This window comes from Schistocerca americana, chromosome X (assembly GCF_021461395.2).
Source record: "Schistocerca americana isolate TAMUIC-IGC-003095 chromosome X, iqSchAmer2.1, whole genome shotgun sequence".
Lineage (NCBI taxonomy): Eukaryota > Metazoa > Arthropoda > Insecta > Orthoptera > Acrididae > Schistocerca > Schistocerca americana.
The window spans coordinates 917,909,799-917,929,288 of record NC_060130.1 but is presented as its reverse complement, the minus strand read 5'-3'; the positions used below and the strand labels follow the sequence as shown (position 1 = coordinate 917,929,288).

Genomic DNA, 19,490 nt, shown 5'->3' with positions numbered 1-19,490 from the left:
CTCCACAGACTACATAATTAAGTAGATGTAAATGTCCTAGATTTCCCATAAAATATACCGCTTATTTACCTTAGCAGCGTAGCATCCCTGGAGTAAATGAGTGCTTTCGTATTCATTTATTTAACAATTTCAGTATTCACTACATTCAAGTGTCTCGTGTTGGAACTTAATATCGATGATCAAGTTGTAATAACGTTAAGACATCGAGAGCTACAACTCAGAGATTAGTACGAAATGTTGTAAATCCTTACATTACTACCAGTTGTATATAGTTCAGACTATCAGTGGTGAATTCTTTTAAAGCAACGTGCCAAATGGACAGCCCGTCAACGCCTCGTTTATAATTAATCTGTGACATCCGCATCCCTCCACATGCCGGAGATACGGTATTCCTTTTTACGATTGAAACTGGTAAGCGTATCTATTGACATTTTAATGTATTTCCTCTTCGTATCACTCACGTAAAATAAATGTGTAACTTCATTACTGCGCGAAAGCATTACTTTTTACATTTCGTTAGGGTGGACAGTAGTACTGCGTCAGCTAATAAGATCTTTGGCGCAACAGGTTAAGTATTGTCATTCGTTGATTGAGCGCGAAGAAGGGAATATTCTGTGTCATTGCGCTGAAATTGTTGTGGAAGTTGGAGACTTGTCTACATATATGGCTGCTATTATTCTTCAGAAACGTAAATATATTTGATTCCATCTCGTCATGGCCGGAAAGATAGATGACGCAGTAAGTAAACTGAACGATTATTAATACGAGGACCGGCAACTTATTGTAATTTGTTAAAAATAATTTATTTGTTTGCAGTATGAGCTACTACTTAAAACGTACCGCAATATTTCGATGAAATGCCTTCTGTCTTGCGTACCAACGCAAACAGAAATGAAGCCGAGACGTGGAGAGGTAATTATTAAAGATAATTGATTGATTTATAGCTTAGAATTCAGGAACGGAATTACACAGTTTAAACGATTTTTCAACGTGAATGAAGGGTGATAATGTTTTATATGTCGTAAATCGCGCAGTTTCTGAGGAAGAAAGTGCTTCTGGATAATTTATTATGCTCACATAGTTTGACAGCAAAGTGTGTAATTTTGCCGCTGCCATTATAGGCAGTGTTTTATTTTAATATTTATGTCTGGGTATTATGGTAAATAATTACCTATCCTACTTTTTCATTCATTAAAGCCAAAGTTGGTAGAAAGAAATTTTTCTTTATCGGCCAAAACAAATTTCCTAAATTAGTCTAACATGGAAATAAAACACTATAAATAAAATTGATTAATCAGGTAACTTCTTAATCTTAGAAATTTAGCAAACGGTACGCCCAGCCACAGTGACAGAATATAATTAAGATTTCATACAGTTCTGTTTATGAAGAGTAGGAGTTGCACAATCAGGGAGCTGATTTTTCAACTGTTTCTCTCACAGGTTTGGCATATAATTTCGTGCAAGGTGATGCTGTTTGGATCAGCAAAGACGGTTTACGTATTTCTTTACTGCATCATTGGACGATATTGGATTTGACTTAAACCTAGTGTTTATAAAGAAAAATAATTTTTGTTTGTATGTAATACAAATTACAAGAACTATGAAAAGAAGAAAAAAAAATGTTCTGATAATGCACAGCACAAAAGCCTGATACTGGTACTTACACTCTACATCAACATACTGCATCCACATACTGATAAATTTCATACATTTTTACATCAATCAGGAATATTGGTCTCTTCATTTTCTATCACAGAAAAATAATGTTCTGACACATATAACACTGAGATTAAGTTTAACTTTGCAGATTACAGATCTGAATTTGTGTATTCTAAATACAATCAAATGCACTAAATGAATGCCATCTTTCAACTCTCAGAATATGCAACCAGCAGGGGTTCCCTACATATTCCTTACTAGATGCATTAAAATATCACATGTAGCTGTAGCTGTATGTTAAAAATCATTTGCTGCAATAAGTATCTGCTACCAGAAACAGAAATCATTACTGTGGTGATCACACTATCCCCTCTGAGTAAAGCAGTATGTACAATTTTGGTGATTTCTGAGGCAAATCTGTATACAGGATGAACTGTCAAATTCACTAAATTGATTAACAGATTTTTTATTGATTTTTTCCTGTTTGGAGTGTGTAAACCTTGCATTCACTTTTTTTAATCAGCAGAGAAGTCAATATTAAAATAGTATAATACATTCAGTACCACTCATTCAAGAGGACATAACATCAATATATTTTGTTGCCACATAAATTTCCATTGGCGGAGGTTTCTCATTCAGAAAATTCTTACGCACGTCACACTGTAAAGAACCTTTCTGTGCTTAGTTTGGTTTATTATTGCATTCTGATGCAGAAATACAAAAATAAATCTTTCTCCTTGAAGTAATTATAAACACGAACCTGCATTTGACACATAGCAAAATGGTTCAAATGGCTCTGAGCCCTATGGGACTTAACTGCTGAAGTCATCAGTCCCCTAGAACGTAGAACTACTTAAACCTAACTATCCTAAGGACAACACACACATCCATGCCCGAGGCAGGATTAGAACCTGCGACCGTAGCGGTTGCGCGGCTCCAGACTGTCGAGCCTAGAACCGTTCGGCTACTCCGGCCCACAACACATAGCATCAAATGGACTTTAATAAATATAATCTTTTTTCTAATTTAAGACAGGTCTTTCCTGAAATTTGGAACAAAAAAGAAAATTTAAATTCAGATTAATTGAATATTGGAGCCAGAAGCAAAAATTAAGTAAACGCTGTGGATATAGGGGAGTGCTAAAGTGCAATATTTTATCAGTGTTAAGTATTGCGAGTGCAAATATTGGTTCTGGTGGGCAAGGATTAAGATCAAAAGCAAAACATCTAAGCATTCTCATGCTGTTGTTGAAGCAGACAGTTGGGATATTAATCACAGAAACCAGAGGGAAATTGGAACCCTCCTCCTGCCATCTGTGGCAGAGTTACTTGCTTCAGTAAAATTGTTCCAGTAGTTGCTAAATATAAACCTACTTCCCTTAATGACTTATCAAATTTTGATTATGGGACTGTTGTTTACTATTTCTCTTCCTGTGGTAAGTTACCTTATGTGTGACCTCACAGCTGAGAGGAACATTCTCTGAGTACTTTCGCTAAAAATGGGTCACGTTAGGTGAATATAATTTTTATAAGACCATCTGTTAACAAAATCATATTATATTTATCACCAAATTACAAGATGTATACAGGAAACACTGCCAGTTTGGAGAATGTGAAACGTAAAGTTAAGAGTGCCACATGTAAAATTAAAGAGTGCCACAGGGCTTCACCAGCACTCATATGATGAAAAGTAAATTTGGAGTAGGTTGTACAGTATAGTAAATTATGTATGTTAATTTTCAAGCACAGGTGACGAGCAATATTGTGCTACTTAATCCAAGGCACAACAATTTGTGTGTATCTCAGAATAAGCAGAATATTTGTCTTTTCTGTCTTGAGCATAATGATAGTGAAGATAATGGTAGTAATAACAGTAATAAGTAAATATATCCAGTATCAGGATTATACATCATACTATTAATACATTTTACATTCTCTGTCATTTTCCTCAGTTATAATTCATATTTCAGCAGGAGAAAATCTAATCCTTATTTTATATTTGTTTCTTTCCGTATTCGTTGTTCACCATTAATGTGTTTCAACCTCTCTAGTATTCCATGCTCTCTGAATTATTTTGAATCTGTTTATCATGTTCCATTACAATTTTTCACTTCATTTCATTTCAATTGATCAATACTTTAGAGGTAACCAATTTACATCATTTATCTGACAGAAATAATACCAGATGCCAACACTAGCATTCATCTGAGAACAACTTTTAACTTGTTTTTTATTAGTGGTTTACAGGAAAGAATGGAATTTCTGAAGCTGTTAAAATTCATGGAGGAGGCTGTGTCAAAGAGAAAGTATAAGAACATCTAAGAGTTGTAAGGTGTGAGGAAAAAGAAATGAGAAATACGAAGTGAGTACTTGAGAAGAATTAAAAATTGTGAGTCCAGTAACAAAGATAACATCAGAAGAGAGAGAAAAAAAACAGGATCAAAATAATAATTGGAAAATAGAAAATATACAGTGAAAGCAAATAGTGATAAGTGAAAGAACACAAGATCACAGAAACTGGAAAGTATAATAAAGGAATGCATGATTGGGCAGGAAAGGGAAGAGGGATCTCCTTGGCAGTGGAAGTAAGAGTAACATAGATCACTGCCATGGAACGTATGGGATTGCAAGTTGTTCTAGAGAAATAATTGCAACCTGCACAGTGCTAAGGATCAAGTGGTGCTTGGCATTCTAAATGCTTGGTGGCAGAAGCAACAGCGGAAATAATAATTTTTGGGCTGTCTGCCCGAGAATACAGGTCTACATCAGGGGCATGACACAGTCCTTCAACTCACATCTGGTAAGCTGTGGTGGTGACTCCTCCCTCCTATTTTATGAAAAAACCTTTGTTGCATTCCCATCAGTTGCAGCTAATGATCTTATGGAAGTAACCACAAATTTTCTACATCAAGACCTACATATTAACTTAAGTAAATCTCAGCTGCTAACATTTAAAACAACCAGCTTTCATCAAAAGACACAGATAACTTTAAATTTCTTTGTTCATCTGCTGAAAAATCTTCGTTGAATAAACCAAATTAATTCTGTATGTGAGAAAACCAACAGTGGACTGTTTCTGATAAGCCAGTGGCCAAAAACAGTTCCCAGCCAAACCTTAAAAATTGTGTAATATGAAACAAAATATACGTAATAGAAATATGGGACTGTGCAGCAGACATATACCTGAATAGAATGCAGACATTAGGTTAAAGCATGGACAAAGGTCCAGATAGTCCTGTTGTGAATCCTTTGCCAAATGTAAATATTTGACAGTATCTAACTTACACAATGCATTGTTGTTGTTCTGCCCTTCAGTCCTGAGACTGGTTTGATGCAGCTCTCCATGCTACTCTATCCTGTGCAAGCTTTTTCATCTCCCAGTACCTACTGCAACCTACATCCTTCTGAATCTGCTTAGTGTATTCATCTCTTGGCCTCCCTCTACGATTTTTACCCTCCACGCTGCCCTCCAATACTAAATTGGTGATACCTTGATGCCTCAGAACATGTCCTACCAACCGATCCCCTCTTCTGGTCGAGTTGTGCCACAAATTTCTCTTCTCCCCAATCCTATTCAATACTTCCTCATTAGTTATGTGATCTACCCATCTAATCTTCAGCATTCTTCTGTAGCACCACATTTCGAAAGCTTCTATTCTCTTCTTGTCCAAACTATTTATCGTCCATGTTTCACTTCCATACATGGCTACACTCCATACGAATACTTTCAGAAATGACTTCCTGACACTTAAATCAATACTGGATGTTAACAAATTTCTCTTCTTCAGAAACGCTTTCCTTGCCATTGCCAGCCTACATTTTATATCCTCTCAACTTCGACCATCATCAGTTATTTTGCTCCCCAAATAGCACAACTCCTTTACTACTTTATGTGCCTCATTTCCTAATCTAATTCCCTCAGCATCCCCCGACTTAATTCGACTACATTCCATTATCCTCGTTTTGCTTTTGTTGATGTTCATCTTATATCCTCCTTTCAAGACACTGTCCATTCCATTCAACTGCTCTTCCAAGTCCTTTGCTGTCTCTGACAGAATTACAATGTCACTGGCGAACCACAAAGTTTTTATTTCTTCTCCATTAATTTTAATACCTACTCCGAATTTTTCTTTTGTTTCCTTTACTGCTTACTCAATATACAGATTGAACAACATCGGGGAGAGGCTACAACCCTGTCTTACACCCTTCCCAACCACTGCTTCCCTTTCATGTCCCTCGACTCTTATAACGGCCATCTGGTTTCTGTAAAAATTCTAAATAGCCTTTCGCTCCCTGTATTTTACCCCTGCCACCTTTAGAATTTGAAAGAGAGTATTCCAGTCAACATTGTCAAAAGCTTTCTCTAAGTCCACAAATGCTAGAAACTTAGGTTTGCCTTTCCTTAATCTTTCTTCTAAGATAAGTCGTAAGGTCAGTATTGCCTCACATGTTCCAGTGTTTCTACGGAATCCAAACCGATCTTCCCTGAGGTTGGCTTCTACTAGTTTTTCCATTCGTCTGTAAAGAATTCGTGTTAGTATTTTGCAGCTGTGACTTATTAAACTGATAGTTCGGTAATTTTCACATCTGTCAACACCTGCTTTCTTTGGGATTGGAATTATTATATTCTTCTTGAAGTCTGAGGGTATTTCGCCTGTTTCATACATCTTGCTCACCAGATGGTAGAGTTTTGTCAGGACTGGCTCTCCCAAGGCCGTCAGTAGTTCCAATGGAATGTTGTCTACTCCTGGGGCCTTGTTTTGACTCAGGTCTTTCAGTGCGCTGTCAAACTCTTCACGCAGTATCATATCTCCCATTTCATCTTCATCTACATCCTCTTCCATTTCCATAATATTGTCCTCAAGTACATCGCCCTTGTGTAGACCCTCTATATACTCCTTCCACCTTTCTGCTTTCCCTTCTTTGCTTAGAACTGGGTTTCCATCTGAGCTCTTGATATTCATACAAGTCGTTCTCTTATCTCCAAAGGTCTCTTTAATTTTCCTGTAGGCAGTATCTATCTTACCCCTAGTGAGATAGGCCTCTACGTCCTTACATTTGTCCTCTAGCCATCCCTGCTTAGCCATTTTGCACTTCCTGTCGATCTCATTTTTGAGACGTTTGTATTCCTTTTTGCCTGCTTCATTTACTGCATCTTTATATTTTCTCCTTTCATCAATTAAATTCAATATTTCTTCTGTTACCCAAGGATTTCTACTAGCCCTCGTCTTTTTACCTACTTGATCCTCTGCTGCCTTCGCTACTTCATCCCTCAAAGCTACCCATTCTTCTTCTACTGTATTTCTTTGCCCCATTCCTGTCAATTGTTCCCTTATGCTCTCACTGAAACTCTGTACAACCTCTGGTTCTTTCAGTTTATCCAGGTCCCATCTCCTTAAATTCCCACCTTTTTGCAGTTTCTTCAGTTTTAATCTACAGGTCATAACCAATAGATTGTGGTCAGAGTCCACATCTGCCCCTGGAAATGTCTTACAATTTAAAACCTGGTTCCTAAATCTCTGTCTTACCATTATATAATCTATCTGATACCTTTTAGTATCTCCAGGGTTCTTCCATGTATACAACCTTCTTTCATGATTCTTAAACCAAGTGTTAGTTATGATTATGTTGTGCTCTGTGCAAAATTCTACCAGGCGGCTTCCTCTTTCATTTCTTAGCCCCAATCCATATTCACCTACTATGTTTCCTTCTCTCCCTTTTCCTACACTCGAATTCCAGTCACCCATGACTATTAAATTTTCGTCTCCCTTCACAATCTGAATAATTTCTTTTATTTCATCATACATTTCTTCAATTTCTTCGTCATCTGCAGAGCTACACTCCTGGAAATGGAAAAAAGAACACATTGACACCGGTGTGTCAGACCCACCATACTTGCTCCGGACACTGCGAGAGGGCTGTACAAGCAATGATCACACGCACGGTACAGCGGACACACCAGGAACCGCGGTGTTGGCCGTCGAATGGCGCTAGCTGCGCAGCATTTGTGCACCGCCGCCGTCAGTGTCAGCCAGTTTGCCGTGGCATACGGAGCTCCATCGCAGTCTTTAACACTGGTAGCATGCCGCGACAGCGTGGACGTGAACCGTATGTGCAGTTGACGGACTTTGAGCGAGGGCGTATAGTGGGCATGCGGGAGGCCGGGTGGACGAACCGCCGAAATGCTCAACACGTGGGGCGTGAGGTCTCCACAGTACATCGATGTTGTCGCCAGTGGTCGGCGGAAGGTGCACGTGCCCGTCGACCTGGGACCGGACCGCAGTGACGCACGGATGCACGCCAAGACCGTAGGATCCTACGCAGTGCCGTAGGGGACCGCACCGCCACTTCTCAGCAAATTAGGGACACTGTTGCTCCTGGGGTATTGGCGAGGACCATTCGCAACCGTCTCCATGAAGCTGGGCTACGGTCCCGCACACCGTTAGGCCGTCTTCCGCTCACGCCCCAACATCGTGCAGCCCGCCTCCAGTGGTGTCGCGACAGGCGTGAATGGAGGGACGAATGGAGACGTGTCGTCTTCAGCGATGAGAGTCGCTTCTGCCTTGCTGCCAATGATGGTCGTATGCGTGTTTGGCGCAGTGCAGGTGAGCACCACAATCAGGACTGCATACGACCGAGGCACACAGGGCCAACACCCGGCATCATGGTGTGGGGATTGATCTCCTACACTGGCCGTACACCACTGGTGATCGTCGAGGGGACACTGAATAGTGCACGGTACATCCAAACCGTCATCGAACCCATCGTTCTACCATTCCTAGACTGGCAAGGGAACTTGCTGTTCCAACAGGACAATGCACGTCCGCATGTATCCCGTGCCACCCAACATGCTCTAGAAGGTGTAAGTCAACTACCCTGGCCAGCAAGATCTCCGGATCTGTCCCCCATTGAGCATGTTCGGGACTGGATGAAGCGTCGTCTCACGCGGTCTGCACGTCCAGCACGAACGCTGGTCCAACTGAGGCGCCAGGTGGAAATGGCATGGCAAGCCACTCCACAGGACTACATCCAGCATCTCTACGATCGTCTCCATGGGAGAATAGCAGCCTGCATTGCTGCGAAAGGTGGATATACACTGTACTAGTGCCGACATTGTGCATGCTCTGTTGCCTGTGTCTATGTGCCTGTGGTTCTGTCAGTGTGATCATGTGATGTATCTGACCCCAGGAATGTGTCAATAAAGTTTCCTCTTCCTGGGACAATGAATTCACGGTGTTCTTATTTCAATTTCCAGGAGTGTAGTTGGCATATAAACTTGTACTACTGTAGTAGGTGTGGGCTTCGTATCTATCTTGGCCACAAAAATGCGTTCACTATGCTGTTTGTAGTATCTTACCCGCATTCCTATTTTCCTATTCATTATTAAACCTACTCCTGCATTACCCCTATTTGATTTTGTGTTTATAACCCTGTAGTCACCTGACCAGAAGTCCTGTTCCTCCTGCCACCGAACTTCACTAATTCCCACTATATCTAACTTCAACCTATCCATTTCCCTTTTTAAATTTTCTAACCTACCTGCCCGATTAAGGGATCTGACATTCCACGCTCCGATCCGTAGAACGCGTTTTCTTTCTCCTGATAACGACATCCTCTTGAGTAGTCCCCGCCCGGAGATCCGAATGGGGGACTATTTTACCTCCGGAATATTTTACCCAAGAGGACGCCATCATCATTTAATCATACAGTAAAGCTGCATGCCCTCGGGAAAAATTACGGCTGTAGTTTCCCCTTGCTTTCAGCCGTTCGCAGTACCAGCACAGCAAGGCTGTTTTGGTTATTGTTACAAGGCCAGATCAGTCAATCATCCAGACTGTTGCCCTTGCAACTACTGAAAAGGCTGCTGCCCCTCTTCAGGAACCACACATTTGTCTGGCCTCTCAACAGATACCCCTCCGTTGTGGTTGCGCCTACGGTACGGCTATCTGTATCGCTGAGGCACGCAAGCCTCCCCACCAACGGCAAGGTCCATGGTTCATGGGGGGACACAATACATGACAAAAAAAAAAAGGGAAGTACCCAGAAAGCACGGACAGACATCAGTGTAGCTTTATACATGTACACACTATCAATGGGTATATAAATGACTGGAGTTGGAATTCTCTGTAACAGGCAGAATGGCCACTAGTGTTGTCCACACTTATTGTTGTTACCATCCTTGTCAGGGTATTCTAGGGACGTGAACAATGTCAAATATTTAGTGGTCACTGTGAATGACATGTAAATGCTGTGTGCTTGCATGCGACAGCATTATCAGCAGCAGACAGACTTTGAAAGAGGCCTCATTGAAGGTCTCCATTTCGCTGGCTAGTTGAATGATGAAATATCCAAATTTGTGGGGCATTCAGATGTGGTATGGCCTGAAGCTGGACTACATTGTAATGTGTGGCAGGCATACTCATTGTTAAGATCCTGGTAGACCACGTCTGACCACCCAGGGAGGATTGCTGTATTGTGTACCAAGGACTACACAACACTTTCACATTTAAGCCTGCCATCCGAGAAGAAATAATGAACTCCGTGCAATGTTCTGTGTCATCCTGCACCACTGGTCAGAGACTAGCAGGAATAGGGAATTATCATCCCTTGCACAGGCTGCCATTAACACCACAACAAAACCACTGCATTTGGAGTGGTACTTGCCCAGGAAAAATGGACTGCTGATGAGTAGTGTTGCAGTGTATTTCATTATCAAACACAGTTCTGCTCTGTGACAAACCAGTGTTGTTGGTGAGTGTGGTGACACCCCAGACAGACGTTACATTCTTCCAGTGTGTTGGGGAGGCACAGTGGTATTACTCTTGTTGTCATTGTGTCTGAGGTCATCAGGTATGACTTCAGTTCATGGCTGGTAGTGATTGACAGAAATCTGACAGCACAATCGTGCTGCCATTTTTTATCAGGACAATGTTCACCCACACATGGACTATGCCACTGCAAAGTGTGTGCATGATGTTGAGCTACACCAGTGGCCAGCAATATCCTGAGATCTGTCCCCAACACAACATGTGGGACCAGCTTGGAAGTCAGCTCTGTCCCTGTCCAAGTATCCAGGATATCAAGAACCATTTATAAAAGCTGTGCACCAGCTTGCTCCAGGAAAGAATACAACAGCTTTATGACATGCAATGGATTTTTTTTTCATAGATCATTTTACATGAGATATCATAATGATGTTGAAGGAGTCATTTTACATTCGCATCTCAAATTAATTTGTACATAGTATTACATTCTGAACATTTCTAAGAGGATATTTTTTTCACAAAAAGAAGAAAGATATACAGATGTGAGTTAGTATTTCCTACCCACCATCCTTTGCGCATTAAGGTAATAGGAATTCTTCTACGGAATAGAAGAAGTTGTTAAGGAGAGAGTTAGAAATTTCCTCAGTTTGTTATCAAATTTTATTTTGCTATCTGTCAGATATTTTATGTCACTGGGTAAATAGTCAGAAGTTTTTGTTGTGGCATTGTGCAGCACTTTTTCTACTGAAGACAACCATAATGTGGATTAATGAATGTGATTTTTCCTTCTGGTACTGGAATTATGTACATCAGTGTTCTTGTTGAATCATAGTTGGTGATTTACAACAAATTTCATGAGGGCATAAATGTGCTGTGAAGCAGTGGTCACAATGCCCAACTCCTTAAACAGATGTCTACAAAATGATTGTGGGTGAGCACCACATATTATTTTCACAGTATCTTTTAGCACAATGAAGACTTTCTTTCTTAAATATGAGTTACCCAGAACATTATTCCATATGACATTACTGAATTAAAATATGCAAAATAAGTCAACTTACTGAATTGTCTCTCCCCAAGATTTTCAGTTATCCTAAGCACAAATGTGGCAGAACTAAATTGTTTTAGCATTTCCGAAATGTATTTTTCCAATTTAAATTCTCATCAAGGTGGACTTTTAAGAATTTTGAAGTTTTGACCCTGTTTTTTATTTTATTGCCATGTGTTACACTTACCATTGGTGTAGTGCCTCAAGATGTGCAGAACTGAGTATGTTGTACCTTTCTAAAACAGAGGGTGTGACCATTCACAGAAAACCAGTCAATGCTACTTTTAAGAACTCTGTTTACCATTTATTCTGTTTCTTTGCATATGCTTAGACTGATTACAATACTAGTTTCATCAGCAAACAGAATGACAGAAGATCATTTACATACACTACTGGTCATTAAAATTGCTACACCAAGAAGAAATGCAGATGATAAAGGGGTATTCATTGGACAAATATATTATACTAGAAATGACATGTGATTACATTTTCATGCAATTTGGGTGCATACATCCTGAGAAATCAGTACCCAGAACAACCACCTCTAGCTGTAACAACGACCTTGATACGCCTGGGCATTGAGTCAAACAGAGCTTGGATGTCATGTACAGATACAGCTGCCCATGCAGCTTCGACACGATACCACAGTTCATCAAGAGTAGTGGTTCAAATGGCTCTGAGCACTATGGGACTTAACATCTGAGGTCATCAGTCCCCTAGAACTTAGAACTACTTAAACCTAACTAACCTAAGGACATCACACACATCCATGCCCGAGGCAGGATTTGAACCTGCAACCGTAGCGGTCACGCAGTTCCAGACTGTAATGCCTAGAACCGCTCGGCCACTCCGGCCGGCCATAAAGAGTAGTGACTGGCATATTGTGACGAACCAGTTGCTCGGCCATCATTGACCAGATGTTTTCAATTGGTGAGGGATCTGAAGAATGTGCTGGTCAGGGCAGCAGTCAAACTTTTGCTGTATCCAGAAAGGCCCGTACAGGACCTGCAACATGCAGTCTTGCATTGTCCTGCTGAAATGTAGGGTTTCGCAGGGATCGAATGAAGGGTAGAGCCATAGGTTATAACACATCTGAAATGTAACGTCCACTGATCAAAGTGCCGTCAATGTGAACAAGAGGTGGCCGAGACGTGTAACCGATGGCACCCCATACCATCATGCCAGGTGATACGCCAGTATGGCGATGACGAATACACGCTTCCAATGTGCGTACACTGCGATGTCGCCAAACATGGATGCGACCATCATGACGCTGTAAACAGAACCTGGATTCATCCAAAAAAATGACGTTTTGCCATTCGTGCACCTAGGTTCGTCATTGAGTACACTATCGCAGCCACTCCTGTCTGCGAGCTGATAGTCTCTGCTGCTGCAAATGTCGTCGAACTGTTCGTGCAGATGGTTGTTGTCTTGCAAATGTCCCCATCTGTTGACTCAGGGATCAAGATGCGGCTGCACAATCCATTACAGCCATGCGGATAAGATGCCTGTCATATCGATTGATAGTGATACGAGGGCATTGTGATCCAGCACGGTGTTCCATATTACCCTCCTGAACCCATCGATTCCATATTCTGGTAACAGTCTTTGGATCTCGACCAACGCGAGCAGCAATGTCGCGATACGATAAACCGCAATTGCGATAGGCTACAATCTGACCTTTATCAAAGTCGGAAACATGATGGTACACATTTCTCCTCCTTACACAAGGCATCACAACAATGTTTCACCAGGCAATGCCAGTCAACTGCTGTTTGTGTATGAGAAATCGGTTGGAAACTTTCCTCATGTCAGCACATTGTAGGTGTCACCTCCGGTGCCAACCTTGTGTGAATGCTCTGAAAAGCTAATCATTTGCGTATCACAGCATCTTCTTCCTGATGGTTAAATTTCACATCTGTAGCACGTCATCTTCGTGGTGTAGCAATTTTAATGGCCAGTCGTGTATATGAGGAACAGTAGTTGACGTAACACTAGAACTTGGGGAGCCTCATACATGATTTCTCCCCAGTCAAAATTATGTCCCTGGACTAGATTGCTTGAATTATTAAGTACAACTTTCTGGTTACATATGACATTATCCATTAGTTGGTTATACCATCAGTCCCCATAAATTATCAATTTACCCAGGAGAATACTGTGATTCACACAGTCAAATGCCTTAGGGGAGTCACATAAAATACCACCCAGCACCATTTTGTTATTTAATGCTTGTAAAATCTGGTGAGTGAAGTTGTAAATGGCATTCACATTAGAGCAATCCCTCTGAAACACAAATTGTTATTTGCTAGGAGTGCTGTTAATGCTATGGAGAGATACTGTTCTTGAATACATCACCTTCTCAAAAATTTCGGAAAATGATCTGAGCAGTGAAATAGGTCATTAGTTATTGACATCTTTCTTATCACCTTTCTCAAAGAGGGGTTTAAGTGTGGTATAGTTCAGTCCCTCTAGAAAAATGCCTTGAGTTAGTGATATATTACATATTTCAGATAAGATTGGGCTTATTACATGGGAACAAACTTTTGTTACTTTATTGGAAACATCATCAAAATCAGATGACCTTTTATTTTTGAAAGAATGCATAATTTTCTAAATTTCAGATGGAGAAGTTGGTGAAACATTCATATGATTGATTTTGTGAAAGTTACATTTTCAACTCACTGCTGTGGTTTTGCTCTTGAATTGTTTGTCCCTCTGCTTTCTATTATATTTAAGAAATGATTATTAAATGCATTTGCTAGCTGTGACTCATCATTCATAGCACTTCTATTCAGTTCAATAGTAATTTCATCTTGTTCTGTGGCTGGTTGTCTTGTCTCTCATTTCACTGCCTGTAATATATCCTTAAGTCTGTTGTTGGAAGTTTGGAAGTACTGATTTGTGACATTATGTGCATGTTCCTTGATTTTTTAAAGACAGTTTGAGTATTTTTTGTAGTGTGCAACTCCTGCAGGATCCCTTCTTACTCTTGCCAAAAGATACATTTCCGTTTTCCTTCCAAAAGACACTTTAATGCCTATAGCGGGCCACGGTTTTTTATGTCGCTGTTTAGTGTTCTTTCTGATTACCATGTGCGGGAAGCTATTTTATATAATGATATGAATTTATCATGGAATAGATTAAATTTTATGTTAGAATTTTGTTCGTTATAAATTTCGTCCCAGGGCATCTCCTGTAAACTGTTCTTAAAGACATTTCTCATACCATAAGGCACTGTGTTATTTATCCTAATAAGCACTGCATCATGATCAGAGAGAGCATTTGTTACTGGGTAAACAGTTATTTTCGTGCTTTGAGCATCAAAGAAAATATCACTAGTTAGGATCCTGATGCCTTTATCTACCTGTGTTGGAAAGTTAATTACTGAGATCAAATTTTAGGTTCCAAATAAGATTTCCAGATTATTTTTCCTATCAGAATCCTTAAAAAATCTACACTGAAGTCACCACAGACTATCAAATGCTTGCTGATGCCTGACACATAGCACAACAAGGAATCCATTTTCCTTATAAATAGTTCATAATTTCCCAGTGGGGACCTATATACAGTTACAATTAAAATTGAAATTTACTTGCTCAATGTTTTTGAACTTTTGTTCTGTCTTAATGTATGTAACAACTCCTCCTTTTACCATGTTATTTCTGCATGCTTAAGCTGCAATAGTGTAATCTTTTATATGTAACTAATCTAATCCTGTGGTTATATGGTGCTCAGACAGGCACAGAATGTTTAGGATGTCTATCTTTTCAGAGCTTCCTAGATTTTCCAAACGGACAAGATGCTCTTCTGCCTTGCTACTCAGTCCTGTAATATTTTGATGAAGTAAACTAAACTTTATTTCTGTGTGTTATTAAGCATTTTGTAGGGCTCTCCCGTTATTATCACTTCTTTCAGAACGTGGTGCCTGAATCTTGATTCTAACCTAAAAATGGTACCCCTCTGACTCCAGGAACCACAAGGATCTTGCTATGAGTCTAAGTATTACGGTGGAAAGATGCAAACAATCTGGAGAGTGTTTATGAGTTATTTTACCTGGGGTCATATTACATAATGTGGAAATACACTTCTGTGGATAATTAGTGGTTGAATGTGAAGATCAATAGTGAATGCAGCTCAGGGTAGAGACATGTGGGTCAAGTTAACTTTCTCATATTTTCTTTGAAGGCTATGATGAGTCAGTCAGGTTGGTTAAAATGCAACAATTTATCATTTCTAATCAGATATCCACAGATAGTGAGGGTACTGGGTATGGATCTTATATGTTAATCATAGAAGAGTGCAGTCTCAAACTTCTACAGTTGAAAGAAGAGTGCTGGGTGGGATGCTGTTGTGAGGACCTAGTTACACTTGAGAGCACCAAGGAAACATCATTGACAATAACACATTTATTAGGTGGTAATACAGGATTGTTTTTGAAAGCACTACACCACAGCTAGGCTGGAGGGACAGTACTTTGTCAGCAGCAGAAGGCCAGTGGGTGTTCGACTCATAACACCACCAGTGCAGTGAAGCATCGGGTGGTGGCTATTATGTCACAGGACAGCCTTCCTTATCACAATCTGCTTTGTCATTAGATAAGATTGTTCTCCCAGCTTCCAAGATGTCATTATGCCTTGCTTGCACACTTGGGCACTCGGTCATTCCTCCGTGGTGTAGTGGATCCCACGTTTGTCACAACTTGCTCAGCATTTCCCCCTAGCTGGCAGTGTACTGGTCATGGTCACAGGTGGTTTGGCTTCCAGTAGCTGTCAAGGTAGGACTTGGACAAATTTTTAGTATGTGCTGGAGATAATATTCTGGGGCATAGCAGTCAGATGATAATTTGGAAAAGTGACTCTCTGTAGGTGGTTGAGGTGTATGATGGGCATACAGATTGATGTAAAGCCATCACTGAGATGTAAGTAACATCAAGAAAGTAGTATTGTTTGGAAAATGACTGAATGAACTGGATATTGGATCAGATTTCATCATTCTCATTTTACTACCATTTATTTTCCTCATTCTTCTTCCCTTTGTTGAATTCTTCTGAAAATCCTCCTCGTTCCTTCATTGTAAATATACTTTTATTTCCTTGTTTTTCTTTTTATCATTTATGATCATCTGATCTCTCATTTTGTGGTACGGCCTTATGACTTCTACTTTATAGCTCAGTCTTACGTCTGCTGTACCCATCTTTTCTTGCTGCTATCCTTTCTGTACACCTCTGAGGTGTTAAAACTTCTGTCAAACTAATCTGAAACAACAGTGACACACACTTATATCCATTGTATAATGTCTTGCACAGATTCTACAGACATGACATATCATGTAATGGAATATACACTACAAATGATGATGTTCTGGAGTAATTTTGATTGTGGGATGTTGGTAATTTATAGAAAGGTCCAGGATTCAAATAAACAAAATAAATATTTAATTACATAATTTTGTGTTTATTGTTGATACTTAAAGGTAGTCACATTAGCTACAAAAGGTCTATTGGGCTGCTCTTGACACACTGTGATTACATTCTTTACCTTGTTTTAGGAAATTGAAGTTGAAGGTCTTTGTGGTCTTGACTCATAGGGAGTGGGACAAACTTGGTGGTAACACGGTGCATTCCAAGATGCTTTGTCAGGATTTCATGACATGATCCAATTGAAATGTTACATTCTTCTTTAAAGTTGTCGGCAATCATTCCTTGACTGGCACATACAGTTCCGTTGATGTTCCTGACATGAGTGTCCCCAAAGCATGTCATGAACAAGGGTCACCTTTAACTTCCATCCAGCCACTTTTGATCTGCCTCAACTATTTGTGACACTGACTATGGCTTAAGCACTCATAACTGTAGGCTTTCTGCATCATTTGGTGTGCCTCTGTAAAGGTTTTCATGAGTTTCACACTAAATTTAATGCAGATACATTGATCCTCTAACTCTGTCATTTCCAAATTTGCAAACTGTGTGACATACTGTTCTGTTCAGTATGGCAGTGAACAATAACTGATGGACATACAATAATGAAACTTCCAGAAGTTATACATGAAATACAGGTATGTGCAGGAATGCCAACCACATTTCTCTCCAACACACCACTAGTGCAAATTTACGAATGTTGCAGAATTTTTTGAACAGGCAATGTATTTTGGGAGACATGTTTTATCAGATAGAAATCAATTATTTTCTTCTCTGAAATAATCACCCATACATATTTTTGAACATTCACTCACTCCTGGTTTCTCATTTTCATCTTGGTATATTGTTGTGAAATATTCCAAACTGTTTCCTAAGGGAAGACATAGCAAAACTGTAACTTCTATCTGTATAATGCGAAAGGAAGATCTAGCTCACTTACCTCATTTGTTTTGTGTTTACCACAAATTTTGTTTGATGTACATCTTTAGATCTGAAACTGGGAAAAAGAATGAAAGAGTGCACTACTGCTAAAATTCTACAAGTATACAACCAGTGATGTTATTAAATATGCAGGAATATACAGCCAAAGAGTACCCACAAAAAAAAGAAAAAAAAAGAAGCTAGTCATGTCTAGTGGTGCAACGTACAGTTGGTCCAGTATGGGGAGAGATACTACAAGGAAACTTACATGGTCAACTGCATGGCAATATGTGCACATGTCCATGCCCCCATAGATGGGAGAAAAGCATTCATAATCTGTGAAAAGATTAAAGAAATTATAAACTAATTAAAATAAAGACTGATAGTACATGGATTAAGTATATGATATAGACACATTGGAATTATTACACAATTAGGATAAAAATGTATAATGTATGTGGAAACGGGAAATTGTCACAAAACTGTGCTGCATACACTAAGCTGAGCATTGCTGCCCAGTGCTCTCTATGCATTCTTAAGACAACATATATGACAAACAAGTTGCTCTCAAGAATGTGGAATGAGTGGTAATTCAGATATCTGTAATATAAGAGACCATCACCATAAACGTGTAAGTAACAATCACAGGAACATTCATTTTGGTCATTCTAAATCTTGTTTATATCATTTATTTTGGTGGTAGATGTGTCTAATTTCTCCAGTACTGGTACTTGTTGACTCTTTATTTAAAATTTCAATATTACTGTTCATGACCTTGTTCTATGGTTATCTGTTTACAAAAGAAAAAATGTTGTGAGTAACCCAGACAGTGTTTTTACATTATTCAAAACTGTTTCAACCTTTCATGCCTCTCTAGATGAATGACCTACTAGATTTAGGACTAACAGACGACTTTCAGTACACAATTTTGTCCACACTTTTAGAAACATTGTTGGACTTAACATTCTGTATTGTAAATATTCAGTGAACTAGTTATCTAAAATATATTTTCTTATAAAGTAGTCTTTATAAAAATTTTCCTGATATGTAAGTATTCCACTACATCACTTTGTGCTGCATTTAAAAGAAAGATTGTGGTTATTGTCCCAAAATTAGTTAAATATGTTTTCCAGGTTCTGTGTGCTGAATATTGTATTGCATGTGAAATGCAGCAGTTGAGGAAATCTGTAATCAACAAACTACCACAGACAAGGAAGCTATAAAAATATATATGGATACATGTTTTTTCATACACTTAGCAAATGTTCTGAAATGTTAATCAATAGTAAATGTTGTGGAAAATATTATATTTACCAATCAAAGTTGATTCACATCTAAGTATTGTTGCTGAGTTCAGTTTAACCTTTCATCCCATAACTATATTTTCAGTGCATTCATCTCTCTACATTTGCTTCTGTATCAGTAATCTGTGAATAATCTTAAAACTCCTTTATTTAGAACCAAAGTAAATATTACAGGATGCTTTTCAAGATATTACATATTCCAGATGTAACCAATATAATTGTCCTATCCGTGTAGAAATATAAAAGTGAACAAATTCTATGGATTATACTTTTACTGTGACTATTCATGGCATGTAATTTTATGAAGTGGTTTTCACTTAAACTAGTTTAGCTAGTCTGCACTCTGTTGTTAACATTAAATTTCTGAATGTATGA

The 19,490-nt window shown here is 39.3% G+C and overlaps 1 long non-coding RNA gene across 1 annotated transcript; it reads left to right on the top strand.

Moving 5' to 3' along the window:
• Positions 1-602: 602 nt before the first annotated feature.
• Positions 603-19,028, top strand: LOC124554671. Its single transcript, XR_006968406.1, has 3 exons — positions 603-738; positions 817-912; positions 18,945-19,028. It is a non-coding gene; the product is annotated as an uncharacterized LOC124554671 (long non-coding RNA).
• The last annotated feature ends 462 nt before the right edge of the window (positions 19,029-19,490 follow it).